The 20,888-nt window shown below is 46.8% G+C and overlaps 1 pseudogene; it reads right to left on the reverse strand.

The window, feature by feature from the left end:
- Nucleotides 1-4,419: 4,419 nt before the first annotated feature.
- LOC121554674 overlaps nt 4,420-20,888 on the reverse strand; it is a 65,839-nt pseudogene continuing 49,370 nt past the window's right edge.

The raw sequence follows: 20,888 nt of genomic DNA on the forward strand, positions 1-20,888 counted from the left end.
TCTGTGGAGGGAGCTGAAGGTTCGACTTGCCAAACGTCAGCCTCGAAACCTTAATGACTTGGAGAAGATCTGCAAAGAGGAGTGGAACAAAATCCCTCCTGAGATATGTGCAAACCTGGTGGCCAACTACAAGAAACGTCTGACCTCTGTGATTGCCAACAAGGGTTTTGCAACCAAGTACTAAGTCATGTTTTGCAGAGGGGTCAAATACTTATTTCCCTCATTTAAAATGCAAATCAATTTATAACATTTTTGACATGCGTTTTTCTAGATTTTTTTGTTGTTATTCTGTCTCTCACTGTTCAAATAAACCTACCATTAAGATTATAGACTGATCATGTCTTTGTCAGTGGGCAAAATCAGCAGGGGATCAAATACTTTTTTCCCTCACTGTATATATCCGTGTTTGTGTTTGGGTGGAGTAATAAAACCCCTAATACCTATTCCTGCTACTGTCTTCTAATCATTATACGTGACACTCACACGTCCTGTTTTGTTTAATGCCGAAATAACAGACTATGCCTGATTACGCAACCGTTTGGATCAGTCTGGGGTCTGTTCTCCACCGTGTAGAAGGTCCAGAAAGGTACATTATTAGGTCACTCATATGGTGTAGGCCTATTTTGTCAGGATGTAGTCCGCTGTTAAGACAGGATGGGACAATATGGGTTTCTCCTCCCCGCCCGTTCTTAATGCTGAAGCCTATTTTAATATTCAGCAAGCGTGCATCTCTCCTCCAATAGGCTGTTAGTAGGCTAAAGGAAATACAACAAGCTTTTTAGTCCGGCTTTTCCTTGGCTTTTCCTGGGACTCCACTTGCGTTTTTGAATACATATTCATTTCAAAATAACTGCAATTAACCTGCCTGACTGGGTAACCATTTTTTTACATTTTACATCTTAGTCATTTAGCAGACGCTCTTATCCAGAGCGACTTCCAGTTAGTGAGTGGATACATTATTATTATTATTCATACTGGAATCGAACCCACAACCCTGGCGTTGCAAACGCCATGCTCTACCAACTGAGCTACATCCCTGCCGGCCATTCCCTCCCCTACCCTGGACAACGCTGGGCCAATTGTGCGCCGCCCCATGGGTCTCCCGGTCGCGGCCGGCTACGACAGAGCTACGACATTTGGATCAGTTATGCGTTGTTTTTTTCTCTGCAGTTTAGCCTATACAGTCCAGGCACATTAGCAGGACTGTAATATATGGTGTATTTTGTCGTGATACAGTGGGGAAAAAAAGTATTTAGTCAGCCACCAATTGTGCAAGTTCTCCCACTTAAAAAGATGAGAGAGGCCTGTAATTTTCATCATGGGTACACGTCAACTATGACAGACAAAATGAGAAAAAAAAATCTAGAAAATCACATTGTAGGATTTTTAATGAATTTATTTGCAAATTATGGTGGAAAATAAGTATTTGGTCACCTACAAACAAGCAAGATTTCTGGCTCTCACAGACCTGTAACTTCTTCTTTAAGAGGCTCCTCTGTCCTCCACTCATTACCTGTATTAATGGCACCTGTTTGAACTTGTTATCAGTATAAAAGACACCTGTCCACAACCTCAAACAGTCACACTCCAAACTCCACTATGGCCAAGACCAAAGAGCTGTCAAAGGACACCAGAAACAAAATGGTAGACCTGCACCAGGCTGGGAAGACTGAATCTGCAATAGGTAAGCAACTTGGTTTGAAGAAATCAACTGTGGGAGCAATTATTAGGAAATGGAAGACATACAAGACCACTGATAATCTCCCTTGATCTGGGGCTCCACGCAAGATCTCACCCCGTGGGGTCAAAATGATCACAAGAACGGTGAGCAAAAATCCCAGAACCACACGGGGGGACCTAGTGAATGACCTGCAGAGAGCTGGGACCAAAGTAACAAAGCCTACCATCAGTAACACACTACGCCGCCAGGGACTCAAATCCTGCAGTGCGAGACGTGTCCCCCTGCTTAAGCCAGTACATGTCCAGGCCCGTCTGAAGTTTGCTAGAGTGCATTTGGATGATCCAGAAGAGGATTGGGAGAATGTCATATGGTCAGATGAAACCAAAATATAACTTTTTTGGTAAAAACTCAACTCGTCGTGTTTGGAGGACAAAGAATGCTGAGTTGCATCCAAAGAATACCATACCTACTGTGAAGCATGGGGGTGGAAACATCATGCTTTGGGGCTGTTTTTCTGCAAAGGGACCAGGACGACTGGTCCGTGTAAAGGAAAGAATGAATGGGGCCATGTATCGTGAGATTTTGAGTGAAAACCTCCTTCCATCAGCAAGGGCATTGAAGATGAAACGTGGCTGGGTCTTTCAGCATGACAATGATCCCAAACACACCGCACGGGCAACAAAGGAGTGGCTTCGTAAGAAGCATTTCAAGGTCCTGGAGTGGCCTAGCCAGTCTCCAGATCTCAACTCCATAGAACATCTTTGGAGGGAGTTGAAAGCGACAGCCCCAAAACATCACTGCTCTAGAGGAGATCTGCATGGAGGAATGGGCCAAAATATCAGCAACAGTGTGTGAAAACCTTGTGAAGACTTACAGAAAACGTTTGACCTGTGTCATTGCCAACAAAGGGTATATAACAAAGTATTGAGAAACTTTTGTTATTGACCAAATACTTATTTTCCACCATAATTTGCAAATAAATTCATAAAAAATCCTACAATGTGATTTTCTGGATTTTTCTTTCTCATTTTGTCTGTCATAGTTGACGTGTACCTATGATGAAAATTACAGGCCTCTCTCATCTTTTTAAGTGGGAGAACTTGCACAATTGGTGGCTGACTAAATACTATTTTCCCCCACTGTATATCCGCTAACAGAAACATGCTAATGCAGGGATTTCTAATGGTGTGCATATTAATTATGATAATGCACAAGCACGGAGGAAGTTGTATCCATAGTTTGGCTTCATCTTTTAAAAGCGTTCCAAAATGAGGTTGATAACTCCTTATACAAACTGTTAGATAACCAAATTCACATTCACAGCTGTTCTTCTACTGTACACTGAAGTTTCCCTTAGACACAGATCTAGGATCAGCTTACCCTGCCCCCAATCATAACCTTAACTATTAGGGGGAAAACCACAAAACTGCTCTTAGATCATTGTCTAGGGTTCAACTTCATCCCCAGTCGAGCTGTATGTATGTATGCTTAGTTTGGATGTGCTATTTTAAGGGGCATTGTCCCTTTTTATTTGCTACCCCCGTGCCACACTGAAACAACAACGCAAAATAAAGTATTTTCAGTGTGTCTTTCTCAATGTCTTTCTTTGTTAGTTTAAAACGCATCGTTTTAAAAAGCCTTTATGATGTTAGGATTATATCCCCTGCAAGTGTGGTCTCAAACTCATTTTACCCCGGGGGCCACATTATTTCAATCGGCTCAGGGGCTGCTTTTGGATCTTGGGCCTGTAGTTTGAGACCCGTGCTCTACAAGCGCTGAGCAAAATACAGTAAGCAAAGTCCGGTGGTTTGAAACATTGTGAGTAACGTTAGATGGAGTACAATGGTACATCATATAGGACACCACAAGTACAGAATAAAAATGTGTCTAATATTGTGATTGATTGACTACAGTTCCCACAATTCATCTTGTCCTGAAAACTTGCCACTTGAAAATAAGTCAACCCACTGCATCATACTCAAATAGTACTGCTGTCCATTCACCCCTATACAGAGTAGTTGTTGCTGACGCAAACCCATGTAGTGTTTTATTTGATATATATATAGTGTTTTATTTGATATATATATATATAGTGTTTTTTATTTTCCTCTTAAAACATACATTTTAAATCTTGAGGCGGTGACACTGTAAAGCCATATTTAAAAAGCACTGCACACTGGTATCTTCTTTTGTCAGTTGGGTTTTGTTTGGTTATGAGGTTGTTTTTCTTGTTGTTGTTTACAAGTGGAGAAAGGGTAGGATCCTACGTCTTTGTTGGTGTGTGTGTGTGTTCGTGTGCGATCCTACGCAGTTTCTCACACTGTGGCATCTCAGGGATGCCTCACACCACCGGCTCCCCAACACCCCCGCAATCTGTGGTAAGAATCTACCGGATCCGCGTTTGTTTTTGTTCTAGAATTAGCATTGTTCAGGGCAACCAGCTGAACCTGGTGGGAATAGGGTGCCATTTTGGGACGTACCCTACAACCTTTCTCAGATTTAATCCTCTCTAGGTGATGTATGTGCCATATGAAATAAATGAGTGAATAACTTCATAAAAACCTATCTCCCACCCTGTTTATTTACAACGAACCCCATTTAGTTTACTTCAGCAAGGTCATAGCCATAGTTTGTACTGTTGTACTGCGCACTGCTAAGTCCTGTAGTACTGTAGCATAACATTGACTGATTGATTGGTTGATTGATTGACTGTCTGACTAATTGATTGGGGGGTGTATTCTATGGCCTCATTCTTCTCCCCCTTCAGTGTCCATAGATCTGACCAAAGCTACAATACCATCATACTGCCTATCCACCTACCAAGTCGTTTCAGATCTGTGAATACAGGAAAGAAAGATAGAAAACATTTGAGATACAATTCTGTTGAGTGATATTAGTGCCAACAGAAATTGAGTCAGTTTTTTTTTTGGGGGGGGCACTAAAATCACTCCATCCTTCCAGACCAAACTAGACCCCCTTTCCTCAAAAATCCCTTGACCCATGACTCCTCTCAGTCGGACCATTCCCCGTTGTCCTCCCCGCCGGAGTCAGACTCTGATTCGCTGTACTCAACGGCGATACGACGTGATAGGATGGTTGCCACATCGTTTCCTACGGGCTCTCTCTTCGCTTCCTGCTCTCTCTGCTCTTGTACCCTCCTCAACTGGATACCTGGAGGATGGAGGGAGGGAAGGATGGTGGAATGGAGAGAGGGAGGAAAGGATGGAGGGGGAGGGAGGGAGGGAGGGAGGGAGGGAGGAAGGAAGGATGGATGGAGGGAAGGAGAGAGGGAGGGATGGAGGGAGGGATGGAGGGAAGGATGAGGGAGAGCGGGAGGGAAGGATGGAGGGAAGGATGGAGGGAGGGAGGGAGGGAGGGAGGGAAGGGAGGGAGGAGGGAGGGAGGGAGGGAGGGAAGGATGGAGGGAGAGCGGGAGGGAGGGAGAGAGAGAGAGAGGGAGGGAGGGAGAGAGGGAGGGAGGGAAGGATGGAGGGAGGGAAGGATGGTGGAATGGAGAGAGGGAGGAAAGGATGGAGGGGGAGGGAGGGAGGGAGGGAGGGAGGAAGGAAGGATGGATGGATGGAAGGAGAGAGGGAGGGATGGAGGGAGGGATGGAGGGAAGGATGGAGGGAGAGCGGGAGGGAAGGATGGAGGGAAGGATGGAGGGAGAGCAGGAGGGAAGGATGGAGGGAAGGATGGAGGGAGGGAGGGAGGGAGGGAGGGAGGGAGGGAGGGAGGGAGGGAGGGAGGGAGGGAGGGAGGGAGGGAGGGAGGGAGGGAGGGAAGGATGGAGGGAGGGAGGGAGGGAGGGAGGGAGGGAGGGAGGGAGGGAAGGAAGGAAGGAAGGAAGGAAGGAAGGAAGGAAGGAAGGAAGGAAGGAAGGAAGGAAGGAAGGAGGGAGGGAGAGAGGGAGGGAGGGAAGGATGGTGGAATGGAGAGAGGGAGGAAAGGATGGAGAGGGAGGGAGGGAAGGGTGGAGGGAGGGAGGGAGGGATGGTGGAATGGAGAGAGGGAGGAAAGGATGGAGCGGGAGGGAGGGAAGGTTGGAGGGAGGGAGGGAGAGGGAGGAAGGAAGGATGGAGGGAGAGCGGGAGGGAAGGATGGAGGGAAGGATGGAGGGAGAGCGGGAGGGAAGGATGGAGGGAAGGATGGAGGGAGGGAGGGAGGGAGGGAGGGAGAGAGGGAGGGAGGGAAGGATGGAGGGAGGGAGGGAAGGATGGAGGGAGGGAGGGACGGAGAGAGGGAGGGAGGGAAGGATGGAGGGAGAGAGGGAGGAGGGAAGGATGGAGGGAGAGAGGGAGGGAGGGAGGGAGGGAGAGTGGGAGGGAGGGAAGGAAGGAAGGATGGAGGGAGAGAGGGAGGGAGGGAGGGAGGGAGGGAGGGGAAGGATGGAGGGAGAGAGGGAGGGAGGGAGGGAAGGAAGGATGGAGGGAGGAGGGAGGGAAGGAAGGAAGGATGGAGGGAGGGAGAGAGAGAGGGAGGGAGGGAAGGAAGGAAGGATGGAGGGAGGGAGAGAGAGAGGGAGGGAGGGAAGGAAGGATGGAGGGAGAGAGGGAGAGAAAGAGTGGTTAAATAGATGCATACCAGAGGCTGGTGGGAGGAGCTATAGGAGGACAGCTCATTATAATGGCTGGAATGGAATAAATGGAACAGTATCAAACACATCAAACACATCCCACCAGCCTCCTCTGGTATGTATCTATCTAACCCCTCTCTCCGTCTCTCCATCATACACTAAACACACACGCGCATGAGAGAGGAAGTTATAGAGGCACAAAGATCCTACCCCTAAGACATGCTAACCTCTCACCATTACCAATAACAGGGGAGGTGGTATGATATTTCATCCTCTGTAACTTTCTCTCTCATCACTATTCACAATACATTCAGGATTATTCGTAACCATGGTAGCATCCACATTACAGATATTCTCGATTGCTTGAGCACATTTGTCCAAACAGAAATAACTTTTTCAAAACAATTAACAAGCAGCCCCAAACTGAAGCACGTTGGCAAAAATGACACATTTGGTTTCCAAATGTATTAAGACTCATGTATGACACATGTATCCACACACACACCCTGTCTCACCTCCGCGTACGGCTGTCAGCAGTTCACTGCGAGCGTTACTCATCGGAATCACACCTAAGCATCACACACACACACACACACATCACACACATCACACACACACATCCACAAACCGAAAACAAACTTAAACATGAAAATAAACACAAATGGAAACAAAATCTCTCTCTCTCTCTCTCTCTCTCTCTCTCTCTCTCTCTCTCTCTCTCTCTCTCTCTCTCTCTCTCTCTCTCACCTCTACGTATGGCGGCTAACAGGTCGCTGCGAGCATCGCTTATCGGAATCATCGGCATTTGGCCCTTCCTGGTGGGCGGAGCCTCTCCTTGAGACCCACCAATAGCGTGAGCCGGAGACAGGATGTGGGAGGGGGGAAGGCCTGGTGGGGGAGGTGGGGGGCAGCGGGAGGGGCATGAGAGGGGGAGGGGACATAGTGGGCAGGGGGGGCGGGGGGAGGAGGGGAGGGACTGTAAGAGCGGGTCATGACGGCCCCTGGGGGGAGGGAGGGGGGAGGAAGGGGAGAGGAGGAGGTGGAGTTGAAGGCGGTCTGGGCGGAGGGAATGACGGGGGGAGGAGGGGGAGGGGCGGGGGGGATGAAGTACTCTGGGATGGTCGATGGCTGGCCGCTGAGGGAGGAGAGAGAAAGAACAGATCAGTGAATCAGACAACACCTCTCTCTCATCATGACAGTGGGACGACCACACAACATCTCATATTATTTAAATATAAGGCGTTTCCACTGCCATTTCCTGCATAATTAATTTTACAGACAAAAAGATCCCACTGTGTCGAATGAACAAATGATCTGTCAGCATTTATCAAATCAAACCGAAACGTCCTGTTTCCATCACACCTGTCGTGATTTTTACTCACATAAAAACTGTAGATGGAAACGTGGTTAGCGTCAGATATACGTTTTGTTTACAAAACATTTGTGTTGGCGTGATTCATCTGAGAGGTTTTGCTATCCACAGTATGTATACAGTGTATACAGAGTGTTAAAGTCAGATTGACAAAATAAACCTAACAGTCTACTAACTCATTTAACTGATACAACAGGATAGATATGGAATAGTTCCTAATGTAATGACACAATACCTAGTAGCCTACAGTACGTGGTAGTTCACTTACCCATGAGCCCTGTAGTCCTTGACAGACTGCTGACGTGGTCCGTTGAGTGCCCCTCCCTCGGAGGGTGGGGGGGGTGCGTGGGGGGGCTGGGTGCGCCCCAGTGAGGCGATGTGTCGTACTGCCGCCCCAGAGGGAGGGTTGAGTCTAGGGTACCCCCCCCTGTCCAGAGACTGAGTCTGGGGGGCTTGGGTGAGGTGGGGGGCACCGTCGATGGGGTGGGGGGCAGAGATGGGCTGGGAGGGGTGGTTAGGGCTGGCGGGGTAGGAATGCTCGCCCATGTCTGATGCCATCGACCTGGGAGGGGTGGAGTGGGGGGGTAGAATACATTGGGGGAGAGAGGGATGGATGGGAAGATAAAGTTGTCTAGTTTCCGTGGTGGAAGATACTTATATCTAACTTCTCATATCCTTAACAAGGACTCGCACTCATTGATATAATCAGAAATCAATTCTACATAGACGTGTAGTGTTTTCCACTCCCCAGCAGAGGGCAGTAGATGGCTAGCCAGTGTCTGTCCAATCAGCAGAGGGCAGTAGAAGGCTAGCCAGTGCCTGTCGAATCAGCAGAGGGCAGTAGATGGCTAGCCAGTGCCTGTCCACTCAGCAGAGGGCAGTAGAAGGCTAGCCAATGCCTGTCCACTCAGCAGAGGTCAGTAGATGGCTAGCCAGTGCCTGTCCACTCAGCAGAGGGCAGTAGAAGGCTAGCCAGTGCCTGTCCACTCAGCAGAGGGCAGTAGAAGGCTAGCCAGTGCCTGTCCACTCAGCAGAGGGCAGTAGAAGGCTAGCCAGTGCCTGTCCACTCAGCAGAGGGCAGTAGAAGGCTAGCCAGTGCCTGTCCACTCAGCAGAGGGCAGTAGAAGGCTAGCCAGTGCCTGTCGAATCAGCAGAGGTCAGTAGATGGCTAGCCAGTGTCTGTCCACTCAGCAGAGGGCAGTAGAAGGCTAGCCAGTGCCTGTCGAATCAGCAGAGGTCAGTAGATGGCTAGCCAGTGTCTGTCCACTCAGCAGAGGGCAGTAGAAGGCTAGCCAGTGCCTGTCGAATCAGCAGAGGTCAGTAGATGGCTAGCCAGTGCCTGTCCACTCAGCAGAGGGCAGTAGAAGGCTAGCCAGTGCCTGTCGAATCAGCAGAGGTCAGTAGATGGCTAGCCAGTGTCTGTCCAATCAGCAGAGGTCAGTAGAAGGCTAACCAGTGCCTGTCCAATCAGCAGAGGTCAGTAGATGGCTAGCCAGTGTCTGTCCACTCAGCAGAGAACTCTGGTGTTACAAGCTCCATACAACAAACAAGCACCATATTCTGACCAAATGAACCATTGGAAGTATTCAGATTTATTGACGAATTGATTGATTGACTGATTGATTGATTGGTTGACTGATTAATTGACTGACTGACTGACTGATTGATTGACTGGTTGACTGATTGACTGATTGATTGACTGATTGACTGATTGATTGACTGATTGACTGATTAATTAAATGAACCTACATGTTATCAGGTGATAGTGATCCCTCGGAGGACATTCCGTGGTAGGGTGAGGGGGTGAGTCGTGTATCCGGGCGGAACTCCTTGTCATATGCCATCATATTCCACTCCTGTCTGCGATTCCTTGCCTTCCTCACCTTCTTCACCTCTCTGCCCGGGTCCTCCACCTGTTTCTGCTGCTCCTGATGGAGGGATAGTGGAGAGGGAAGGATGGATGGAGAGAGTTATTATTTTCTCCTCTTTGAGACACGGAAAGAAAGCCCCTCCACCATTATCGCCTACACATCCTGCCTTCACTCAGCCCCACTAATGTAAGCCTTTTGGAATCAGCGTAAAACATAATGAACACAACAAAAAACAGGCCCCAACACACAGAGACAGGGATGCAGACGGAGGGTCCAGGGTCCTGGTGGAGAAAAGAGAGGGGTTGGGGTACAAAGAAAGGGGACACGGACACCACAGGACCAATCACCCAACACAGACAGACGGGCAAGTTAGGGGATATCCTGGTCAGGGGACATAGAAACAGGGAACGTCACGGACAGGGGCACATGGGGGCATAGCGGTGGTGGTGGGGGTCTTACGGAGCTGGGCAGGGGGCTGCGTGGTGGAGCCTGTCTGATGTGGGGTCTACCCTGGTCACAGTGGGCTGGACAGCTGGTCTGGATGGAGAGAGAGAGACGTCTACTGGGTTAGATAATGTAGAGATGGATTCAATATGTACAGGGGAGAAGGGGCAGAGGGAGAGGAGAGGAGAGGAGAGGAGAGGAGAGGAGAGGAGAGGAGAGGAGAGGAGAGGAGAGGAGAGGAGAGGAGAGGAGAGGAGAGGAGAGAGGATATGGAGGAGGAGGAGAGGAAAGGAAGGAGAGGGAGGAGAGGAGGAGAGGAGGATACGGAGGAGAGGAGAGGGAGGAGAGGAGAGGAGAAGAGAGGAAGGAGAGAGAGAGGAGAGGAGAGAGAGAGAGGGAGGAGAGGAGAGGAGAAGAGAGGAAGGAGAGAGAGAGGAGAGGAGAGGAGAAGAGAGGAGAGGAGAGGAGAGGAGAGGAGAGGAGAGGAGAGGAGGGAGGAGAGGGAGGAGAGGAGGGAAGTAGGGAGGGAGGGAGAGGAGAGGAGAGGAGAGGAGAGGAGAGGAAGGAGAGGGAGAGGAGAGGAGAGGAGAGGAGAGGAGAGGAGAGGAGAGGAAAGGAGAGGAAAGGAGAGGAGAGGAGAGGAGAGGAGAGGAGGAGAGGAGAGGGAGGATACGGAGGAGAGGAGGAGAGGAGAGGGAGGATACGGAGGAGAGGAAGGAGGAGAAGAGAGGAGAGGAGGAGAGGAGAGGAGGAGAGGGAGGATACGGAGGATACGGAGGAGAGGAGAGGGAGGAGAGAGAGGAGAAAGGAGGCAGGTGTCTGGAGAGAGGGGGATAGAGCTCTAGAATTCAAACATCTAGAGTGGTCAAATACAGGTAGGACACACACTGATAGTTGAAGAGTGGAGGAAAGAGGAGAAGAGTGATGAGGGAGAGCAGGAACGTGGGGAAGAGGTGATAGTGACAGGAAGTGTGAGGAGAGAGATGGGGAGCGAGGTTCATTGGTACTGGTAGACTAGTAGACTGGCAGACTGGTAGACTGGTTTACAAGGGCAAAGGGGGAGAAGGGGTGAGAAGAGGGATAGGCTTGGAGGCGGTGGGTTTAGAGCTTGGAAACTGGGGCTCTCATCAAATATGTCAAAGACTAGTAGAGACCACTGACTGGGTGGGGATAAGGAAGGACTGGGTGGGGAGGTTTGGACTAGAACACAACACACAGTCCTGACTAGAACACAACACACAGTCCTGACTAGAACACACAGTCCTGACTCGAACAGAACACACAGTCCTGACTAGAACACACAGTCCTGACTAGAACACAACACACAGTCCTGACTAGAACACAACACACAGGCCTGACTAGAACACACAGTCCTGACTAGAACAGAACACACAGTCCTGACTAGAACAGAACACACAGTCCTGACTAGAACACAACACACAGGCCTGACTAGAACACACAGTCCTGACTAGAACAGAACACACAGTCCTGACTAGAACAGAACACACAGTCCTGACTAGAACACAACACACAGGCCTGACTAGAACACACAGTCCTCACTAGAACACAACACACAGTCCTGACTAGAACACAACACACAGGCCTGACTAGAACACAACACACAGTCCTCACTAGAACACAACACACATGCCTGACTAGAACACAACACACAGTCCTCACTAGAACACAACACACAGTCCTCACTAGAACAGAACACACAGTCCTGACTAGAACAGAACACACAGTCCTGACTAGAACACAACACACAGGCCTGACTAGAACACACAGTCCTCACTAGAACACAACACACAGTCCTGACTAGAACACAACACACAGTCCTGACTAGAACACAACACACAGTCCTGACTAGAACACAACACACAGTCCTGACTAGAACACAACACACAGTCCTGACTAGAACACACAGGCCTCACTAGAACACAATACACAGGCCTGACTTCCTTGCCCACTGACAAAGAAATGATCAGTCTATAATTTTAATGGTAGGTTTATTTTAACAGTGAGAGACAGAATAACAACAAAAAAATCCAGAAAAACGCATGTCAAAAATGTTATAAATTGATTTGCATTTTAATGAGGGAAATAAGTATTTGACCCCCTCTCAATCAGAAAGATTTCTGGCTCCCAGGTGTCTTTTATACAAGTAACGAGCTGAGATTAGGAGCACACTCTTAAAGGGAGTGCTCCTAATCTTGGTTTGTTACCTGTATAAAACTGTCCACAGAAGCAATCAATCAATCAGATTCCAAACTCTCCACCATGACCAAGACCAAAGAGTTCTCCAAGGATGTCAGGTACAAGATTGTAGACCTACACAAGGCTGGAATGGGCTATAAGACCATCGGCAAGCAGCTTGGTGAGAAGGTGACAACAGTTGGTGCGATTATTCGCAAATGGAAGAAACACAAAATAATTGTCAATCTCCCTCGGCCTGGGGCTCCATGCAAGATCTCACGTCGTGGAGTTGCAATGATCATGAGAACGGTGAGGAATCAGCCCAGAACTACACAGGAGGATCTTGTCAATGATCTCAAGGCAGCTGGGACCATAGTCACCAAGAAAACAATTGGTAACACACTACACCGTGAAGGACTGAAATCCTGCAGCGCCCGCAAGGTCCCCCTGCTCAAGAAACCACATTTACAGGCCCGTCTGAAGTTTGCCAATGAACATCTGAATGATTCAGAGGAGAACTGGGTGAAAGTGTTGTGGTCAGATGAGACCAAAATCGAGCTCGTTGGCATCAACTCAACTCGCTGTGTTTGGAGGAGGAGGAATGCTGACTATGACCCCAAGAACACCATCCCCACCGTCAAACATGGAGGTGGAAACATTATGCTTTGGGGGGGGGTTTCTGCTAAGGGGACAGGACAACTTCACCGCATCAAAGGGACGATGGACGGGGCCATGTACCGTCAAATCCTGGGTGAGAACCTCCTTCCCTCAGCCAGGGCATTGAAAATGGGTTGTGGATGGGTATTCCAGCATGACAATAACCCAAAACACACGGCCAAGGCAACAAAGGAGTGGCTCAAGAAGAAGCACATTAAGGTCCTGGAGTGGCCTAGCCAGTCTCCAGACCTTAATTCCATAGAAAATCTGTGGAGGGAGCTGAAGGTTTGAGTTGCCAAACGTCAGCCTGAAAAACCTTAATGACTTGGAGAAGATCTGCAAAGAGGAGTGGGACAAAATCCCTCCTGAGATGTGTGCAAACCTGGTGGCCAACTACAAGAAACGTCTGACCTCTGTGATTGCCAACAAGGGTTTTGCCACCAAGTACTAAGTCATGTTTTGCAGAGGGGTCAAATACTTATTTCCCTCATTAAAATGCAAATCAATTTATACATTTTTTGACATGCATATATATATTTTTTTATTTTTTGTTATTCTGTGTCTCACTGTTCAAATAAACCTACCATTAAAATTATAGATTGATCATGTCTTTGTCAGTGGGCAAATGTACAAAATCAGCAGGGGATCAAATACTTTTTTCCCTCACTGTACTCCAGAATGTCATGAAGAGTGATCAGTTGAATTGCAATTAATTGCAAAGTCCGTCTTTGCCATGAAAAGGAACTTAATCCCCAAAAAACATTTCCACTGCATTTCAGCCCTGCCACTAAATGACACCAGCTGACATCATGTCAGTGATTCTCTCGTTAACACAGGTGAGAGTGTTGACGAGGACAAGGCTGGAGATCACTCTGTCATGCTGATTGAGTTAGAATAACAGACTGGAAGCTTTAAAAGGAGGGTGCTTGAAATCATTGTTCTTCCTCTGTTAACCATGGTTACCAGCAAGGAAACCTGGGCCGTCATCATTACTTTGCACAAAAAGGGCTTCACAGGCAAGGATATTGCTGCTAGTAAAGATTGCACCTAAATCACAAATTTTTCGGATCATCAATAACTTCAAGGAGAGAGGTTCAATTGTTGTGAAGAAGGCTTCAGGGCACCCAAGAAAGTCCAGCAAGCGCCAGGACCATCTCCTAAAGTTGATTCATCTGCGGGATCGGGGCACCACCAGTGCAGAGCTTGCTCAGGAATGGCAGCAAGCAGGTGTGAGTGCATCTACATGCACAGTGAGGCGAAGACTTTTGGAGGATGGCCTGGTGTCAAGAAGGGCAGCGAGGAAGCCACTTCTCTCCAGGAAAAACATCAGGGACAGACTGATATTCTGCAAAAGGTACAGGGATTGGAATGCTGAGGACTGGGGTAAAGTCATTTTCTCTGATGAATCCCCATTCCGATTGTTTGGGGCATCCGGAAAAAAGCTTGTCCGGAGAAGAAAAGGTGAGCGCTACCATCAGTCCTGTGTCATGCCAACAGTAAAGCATCCTGAGACCTTTCATGTGTGGGGTTGCTTCTCAGCCAAGGGAGTGGGCTCACTCACAATTTTGCCTAAGAACACAGCCATAAATAAAGAATGGTACCAACACATCCTCCGAGAGCAACTTCTCCCAACCATCCAAGAACAGTTTGGTGACGAACAATGCCTTTTCCAGCATGATGGAGCACCTTGCCATAAGGCAAAAGTGATAACTAAGTGGCTCGGGGAACAAAACATCGAACGGAAACTCCCCAGACCTTAATCCCATTGAGAACTTGTGGTCAATCCTCAAGAGGCGGGTGGACAAACAAAAACCCACAAACTCCAAGCATTGATTACGCAAGAATGGGCTGCCATCAGTCAGGATGTGGCCCAGTAGTTAATTGACAGCATGCCAGGGCGGATTGCAGAGGTCTTGAAATAGAACGGTCAACACTGCAAATATTGACTGTTTGCATAAACCTTATGTAATTGTCAATAAAAGCCTTTGACACTTATGGAATGCTTGTAATTATACTTCAGTATACCATAGTAACATCTGACAAAAATATCTAAAAACACTGAAGCAGCAAACTTTGGAAAAGACCAATACTTGTGTCATTCTCAAAACTTTTGACCACGACTGTACAGTCTGCGATTTGGGGTCGAGAATTAAGGTAGATAATTTTATTTGACTGTACTTTATATGTTGATGTAAGACTAATTATGTTTGATAAAATGCAACAGCAGAAACCAGAACTATTCTGATATTTTCAGAAAATAAGTGTTCCTTGTTGCAAATGTTTTTTCTAAAGCTTTGTCAAGAAAAGCTATATAATTGAAAGTGCAGGTTTTTCAATACTTTTTAATTTTCCTAAAAACAAACAAACACAAGGGCTTTATTTGTTATGTATAGTATTCTCTTCACACAAACAGAGAAGAAGAAGAAGAACCTCCACCATGCTCACACACCTTCTGCCAGCAGAATTCACCCAGCCACACTATGAGCCACACTATGAGCAATGTTAAGCAACATGAAACATAATCAACAAAACATAGAACAGTCCCAGACATAGACGGATTAGGGATTAGGGACCAGTTTTGTGGTGGACAGACAGACAGGGTCACAGAGGGAGGAGACAAGAACAAGGACAGGGGACAGGGGACACCCAGAGAACACCCAGGGGGGCATAGCGGTGGTGGTGGGGGTCTTACGGAGCTGGGCAGGGGGCTGCGTGGTGGAGCCTGTCTGGTGTGGGGTCTACCCTGGTCACAGTGGGCTGGACAGCTGGTCTGGATGGAGAGAGAGAGACGTCTACTGGGTTAGAGAGATGGAGATAGACTGGAGAGAGTTTCAATCAATGTGTCCAGAAATAGAGGGAAGGGGAGTGGAGAAGAGGAGGTAGCTGGTGAGGAAGAGGGTCAAGAGTCTGGAGTTTCTGACCCTCTAGAGTTTGAAATGTAGGAATAAAAGGCAGGTGAGTAGTGGTTGGTAGTGTGTATTTTGGTATTTTATTAGGATCCCCATTAGCTGTTGAAAAAGCAGCAGCTACTCTTCCTGGGGTCCACACAAAACATGAAACAGACATAATACAGAACATTAATAGACAAGAACAGCTCAAGGACAGAACTACATACATTTCTTTTAAAGGCACACGTAGCCTACATATCAATACATACACACAAACTATCTAGGTCAAATAGGGGATAGGCGTTGTGCCGTGAGGTGTTGCTTGATCTGTTTTTTGAAACCAGGTTTGCTGTTTATTTGAGCAATATGAGATGGAATGGAGTTCCATGCAATAATGGCTCTATATAATACTGTACGCTTTCTTGAATTTGTTCTGGATTTGGGGACTGTGAAAAGACCCCTGGTGGCATGCCTGGTGGGGTAAGTGTGTGTGTCAGTGCTGTGTGTAAGTTGACTACGCAAACAATTTGGGAATTTCAACACCTTAATGTTTCTTATAAAAAGAAGAAGTGACCCATGGGGCGGTGCAAAATTGGCCCAGCGTCATCCAGGGTAGGGGAGGGAATGGCCGGCAAGGATGTAGCTCAGTTGGTAGAACATGGCGTTTGCAACGCCAGGGTTGTGGGTTCGATTCCCACGGGGGGCCAGTATGAAAAATTAAAAAAATAATGTATGCGCTCACTAACTGTAAGTCGCTCTGGATAAGAGCGTCTGCTAAATGACTAAAAATGTAAAGTGATGCAGTCAGTTTCTCCTCAACTCTTAGCCAAGAGAGACTGGCATACGTAGTATTTATATCAGCCCTCTGATTACAATGAAGAGCAAGACGTGCCGCTCTGTTTTGGGACAGCTACAGCTTAACTAGGTCTTTCCTTGCAGCACTTGACCACACGACTGGATAATAATCAAGTTAAGACAAAACTAGAGCCTGCTTTTTGGAGTGTGGTGTCAAAAAAGCATAGCATCTCTTTGTTACGGACAGACCTCTCCCCATCTTTATAACCATTGAATCTATATGTTTTGACCATGACAGTTTACAATCTAAGGTAACGCCAAGTAATTTAGTCTCCTCAACATGTTCAACAGCCACACCATTCATTACCAAATTCAGATGAGGTCTAGAACTTAGGGAATGATTTATACCAAATCCAATGCTCTTAGATTTAGAGATGTTCAGGACCAGTTTATTAGTGGCCACCCATTCCAAAACAGACTGCAACTCTTTGTTAAGGGTTTCAGTGACTTCATTAGCTGTGGTTGCTGATGCGTATATGGTTGAATCATCAGCATACATAATCACACATGCTTTGTTTAATGCCAGTGGCAGGTCATTGGTAAAAATACAAAAGAGTAGAGGGCCTAGAGAACTGTCCTGTGGTACACCACAATTTACGTTTGACATTAGAGAAGCTTCCATTAAAGAAAACCCTTTGAGTTCTATTAGATAGATAGCTCTGAATCCACGATATGGCAGATGTTGAAAAGCCATAACACATACATTTTTACAACAACAGGTTATGGTGAATAATATCAAAGGCTGCACTGAAATCTAACAGTACAGCTCCCACAATCTTCTTATTATCAATTTCTTTCAAACCAATCATCAGTCATTTGTGTCAGTGCAGTACATGTTGAGTGCCCTACCCTATAAGCATGCCAGAAGTCTGTTGTTAATTTGTTTACAGAGAAATAGCATTGTATTTGGTCAAACCCCATTTTTTCCAACAATTTGCTAAGAGCTGGCAGCAAGCTTATAGGTCTGCTGTTAGAACCAGTAAAGGCCGTTTTACCATTCTTGGGTAGCGGAATTACTTTGGATTCTCTCCAGGCCTGAGGACAAAGACTTTCCTCTAGGCTCAGATTAAAGATATGACATATATGAGTGGCTATCGAGTCAACTACCATCCTCAGTACCTTTCCATCTAAGTTGTCAATGCCAGGAGGTTTATCATTATTGATCGATAACAATGATTTTTCCACCTCTGCCACGCGTTACAAAATTCAAACTTGCAATCCTTTTCTTTCATTATTTGTTTTTTTATGCATGAATACGATGGCTCACTGTTCATTGTTGACATTTCCTGCCTAAGTTTGCCCACTTTGCCAATGAAGTAATCATTAAAATTATTGGCAACATCAAATGGTTTTGTGATAAATAAACCATCTGATTTGATGAAAGATGGAGTTGAATTTGAAATACTGCCTGTAAATTCATTTAAAGTACTCCAAAGTTTTTTTTCCATCATTCTTCATATCAATGATCTTGGCTTCATAATACAGTTTCTTGTTCTTTTTGTTGAGTTTAGTCACATAATTTCTCAACCAGTCAGATGTGCAGCCAGACTTATTAGCCACTCCTTTTGCCCCATCTCTTTCAACCATACAGATTTTCAATTCCTCATCAACCCTTAACAGTTCTAACAGTCCGTTTCCTAACAGGTGCATGTTTATCAATAATTGGAAGAAGCAATTTCATAAATTCATCAAGTGCAGCGTCTGGATGCTCCTTATTAATCACATCAGACCAACAAATATTTTTTACATCATCCACATATGAGTCACAGCAAAATATTTTGTATGATCTCTTATACACTATTTTGGGCCCAGCTGTTGGAACTGTGGCTTTCCTGGATGTTAGCAAGTTATTGATTTCATGAACCTTATTTCTAAGGCTACATATATTAATATGGGCTATTTTCAGCCCTTTCCTGGGTAGCTTATCAGAGATAGACATAATACTGAAAAGAGCAAACAAAGCAAGATAAAAAAATATACATTCAGCAGTCCATTAATCAATTGGTGTGTGTGTGTGTGCTGCAGGGTTGAAGCTACGAACCAATAGGCTTGTCTCTCATCCCTTCCAGGCTTCTGGGAGGGAGCCGGTGGACAATGAGCCTGTCATAGCGGATGTAACAATGTCCCCACGCGCTCTGGCAGCTTTCATGGCTGGGATAAGTTATTTCCTCTTCTGGCGCACATCTTCAGGATAGTCCTCGTTGAGAAAGATATAAGTTTCTCTCAAGTTCTTGGCTCTTTCCAGAACAGCTACCTTGTCCTTGAACCTCAGGAACTTGACCACTTTCGGCCTGGGCCTGTCACCTGGGCTGGTGGTGGGTTTTCCAGTCCTGTGGGCGCGCTCCACCTCAATCTTCCTGTGGTCCATCTTCAATTTCTCAGAGATCATTTCCCTCACTTTGTCCTCAGACTCCGTCCAGGTCTCATGTGGAGATTCTGCAATTCCGTCCACAACCATGTTGTTACGCCTTGATTGTCCCTCGAGATAGTCTGATTTATCCATCATTGTTATCATGGATTCACACACAGAACTGATGTCCTCTCACAATGACTTACAGATTGCTGTAATCTTGCTGTTCTCCTGTTTCAACTAATCGAGCTGACCCTGGGAGAACTGCAAACTGCTCTTTAGGTCCTGGACCTCTCTGGTCAGGTCGTCCATTCTTTTATTAGTCGACAAAGCACTTGAAGCTATTTTCTTGTTGTTGTAACAACTGCTTGTAGAACTATTTTTGTTCGTTTAAAAGATCCTTCACGTGTGATAGAGAGACACCATTGTCCTCGACAACGGTACTCCCGCCGACTTTGGTCTTTGTCATGGTAGCTAGCGACGTAGGTTACGCTGTTACTCCTCGCAGTTCCAGACAGGGAGGTCACAGGGAAGATTTAAAACAACAAACAGCAGGGATCTAGACAGCCACGAACCCGGGACAATCTGCGGTCCCAGCCACAATGGCTAACCGCGTCGCGGAATGCATTCAAGCCCTCAAGAAAACCCTGCTAGCTTTGTATGCTGCTAGCTAGCAGCTAGGATAGCTGCAACGCCAAATAGCTCCTCAGACCTGTCCTTGGTCGGCAGGATCACTGGACAGAGACTAGCAATCCCAGCAACTGATGCCAACTGTGTCGCGGGATCCAAACTAAAAAGTTAGCTAGCTACTAAGAACTTCCCAATACACTTTCAAAACAACAAACTTTTCAAAACAATAGCAGTGGTTGGTAGTGGGTGAGAGTAGTGGTTGATAGCAGTGGTTAGTAGAGGGTGATAGTAGTGGTTGGTAGTGGGTGATAGTAGTGGTTGGTAGTGGGTGATAGTAGTGGTTGGTAGAGGGTGATAGTAGTGGTTGGTAGATGGTGATAGTAGTGGTTGGTAGTGGGTGATAGTAGGGTGATAGGGGTGATAGTAGTGGTGGTATGGGTGATAGAGTGGGTAGTGGGTGATAGTAGTGGTTGGTAGTAGGTGATAGTAGTGGTTGGTAGTGGGTGATAGCAGTGGTTGGTAGTGGGTGATAGTAGTGGTTGGTAGTGGGTGATAGTAGTGGTTGGTAGTGGGTGATAGTAGTGGTTGGTAGAGGGTGATAGTAGTGGTTGGTAGAGGGTGATAGTAGTGGTTGGTAGTGGGTGATAGTAGTGGTTGGTAGTGGGTGATAGTAGTGGTTGGTAGCTGGTGATTGTAGTGGTTGGTAGAGGGTGATAGTAGTGGTTGGTAGTGGGTGATAGTAGTGGTTGGTAGAGGGTGATAGTAGTGGTTGGTAGTGGGTGATAGTAGTGGTTGGTAGAGGGTGATAGTAGTGGTTGGTAGTGGGTGATAGTAGTGGTTGGTAGTGGGTGATAGTAGTGGTTAGTAGTGAGTGATAGTAGTGGTTGGTAGTGAGTGATAGTAGTGGTTGGTAGAGGGTGATAGTAGTGGGTGATAGTAGTGGTTGGTAGTGGGTGATAGTAGTGGTTGGTAGCGGGTGATAGTAGTGGTTGGTAGTGGGTGATAGCAGTGGTTGGTAGTGGGTGATAGCAGTGGATGGTAGTGAGTGATAGTAGTGGTTGGTAGTGGGTGATAGTAGTGGTTGGTAGTGGGTGATAGCAGTGGTTGGTAGTGGGTGATAGGGAAGTAGTGGTTGGTAGTGGGTGATAGTAGTGGTTGGTAGTGGGTGATAGTAGTGGTTGGTAGAGGGTGATAGTAGTGGTTGGTAGTGGGTGATAGTAGTGGTTGGTAGAGGGTGATAGTAGTGGTTGGTAGAGGGTGATAGTAGTGGTTGGTAGTGGGTGATAGTAGTGGTTGGTAGAGGGTGATAGTAGTGGTTGGTAGTGGGTGATAGTAGTGGTTGGTAGTGGGTGATAGTAGTGGTTGGTA

This window comes from Coregonus clupeaformis, chromosome 27, assembly GCF_020615455.1.
Source record: "Coregonus clupeaformis isolate EN_2021a chromosome 27, ASM2061545v1, whole genome shotgun sequence".
NCBI classification, from domain to species: Eukaryota; Metazoa; Chordata; class Actinopteri; order Salmoniformes; family Salmonidae; genus Coregonus; species Coregonus clupeaformis.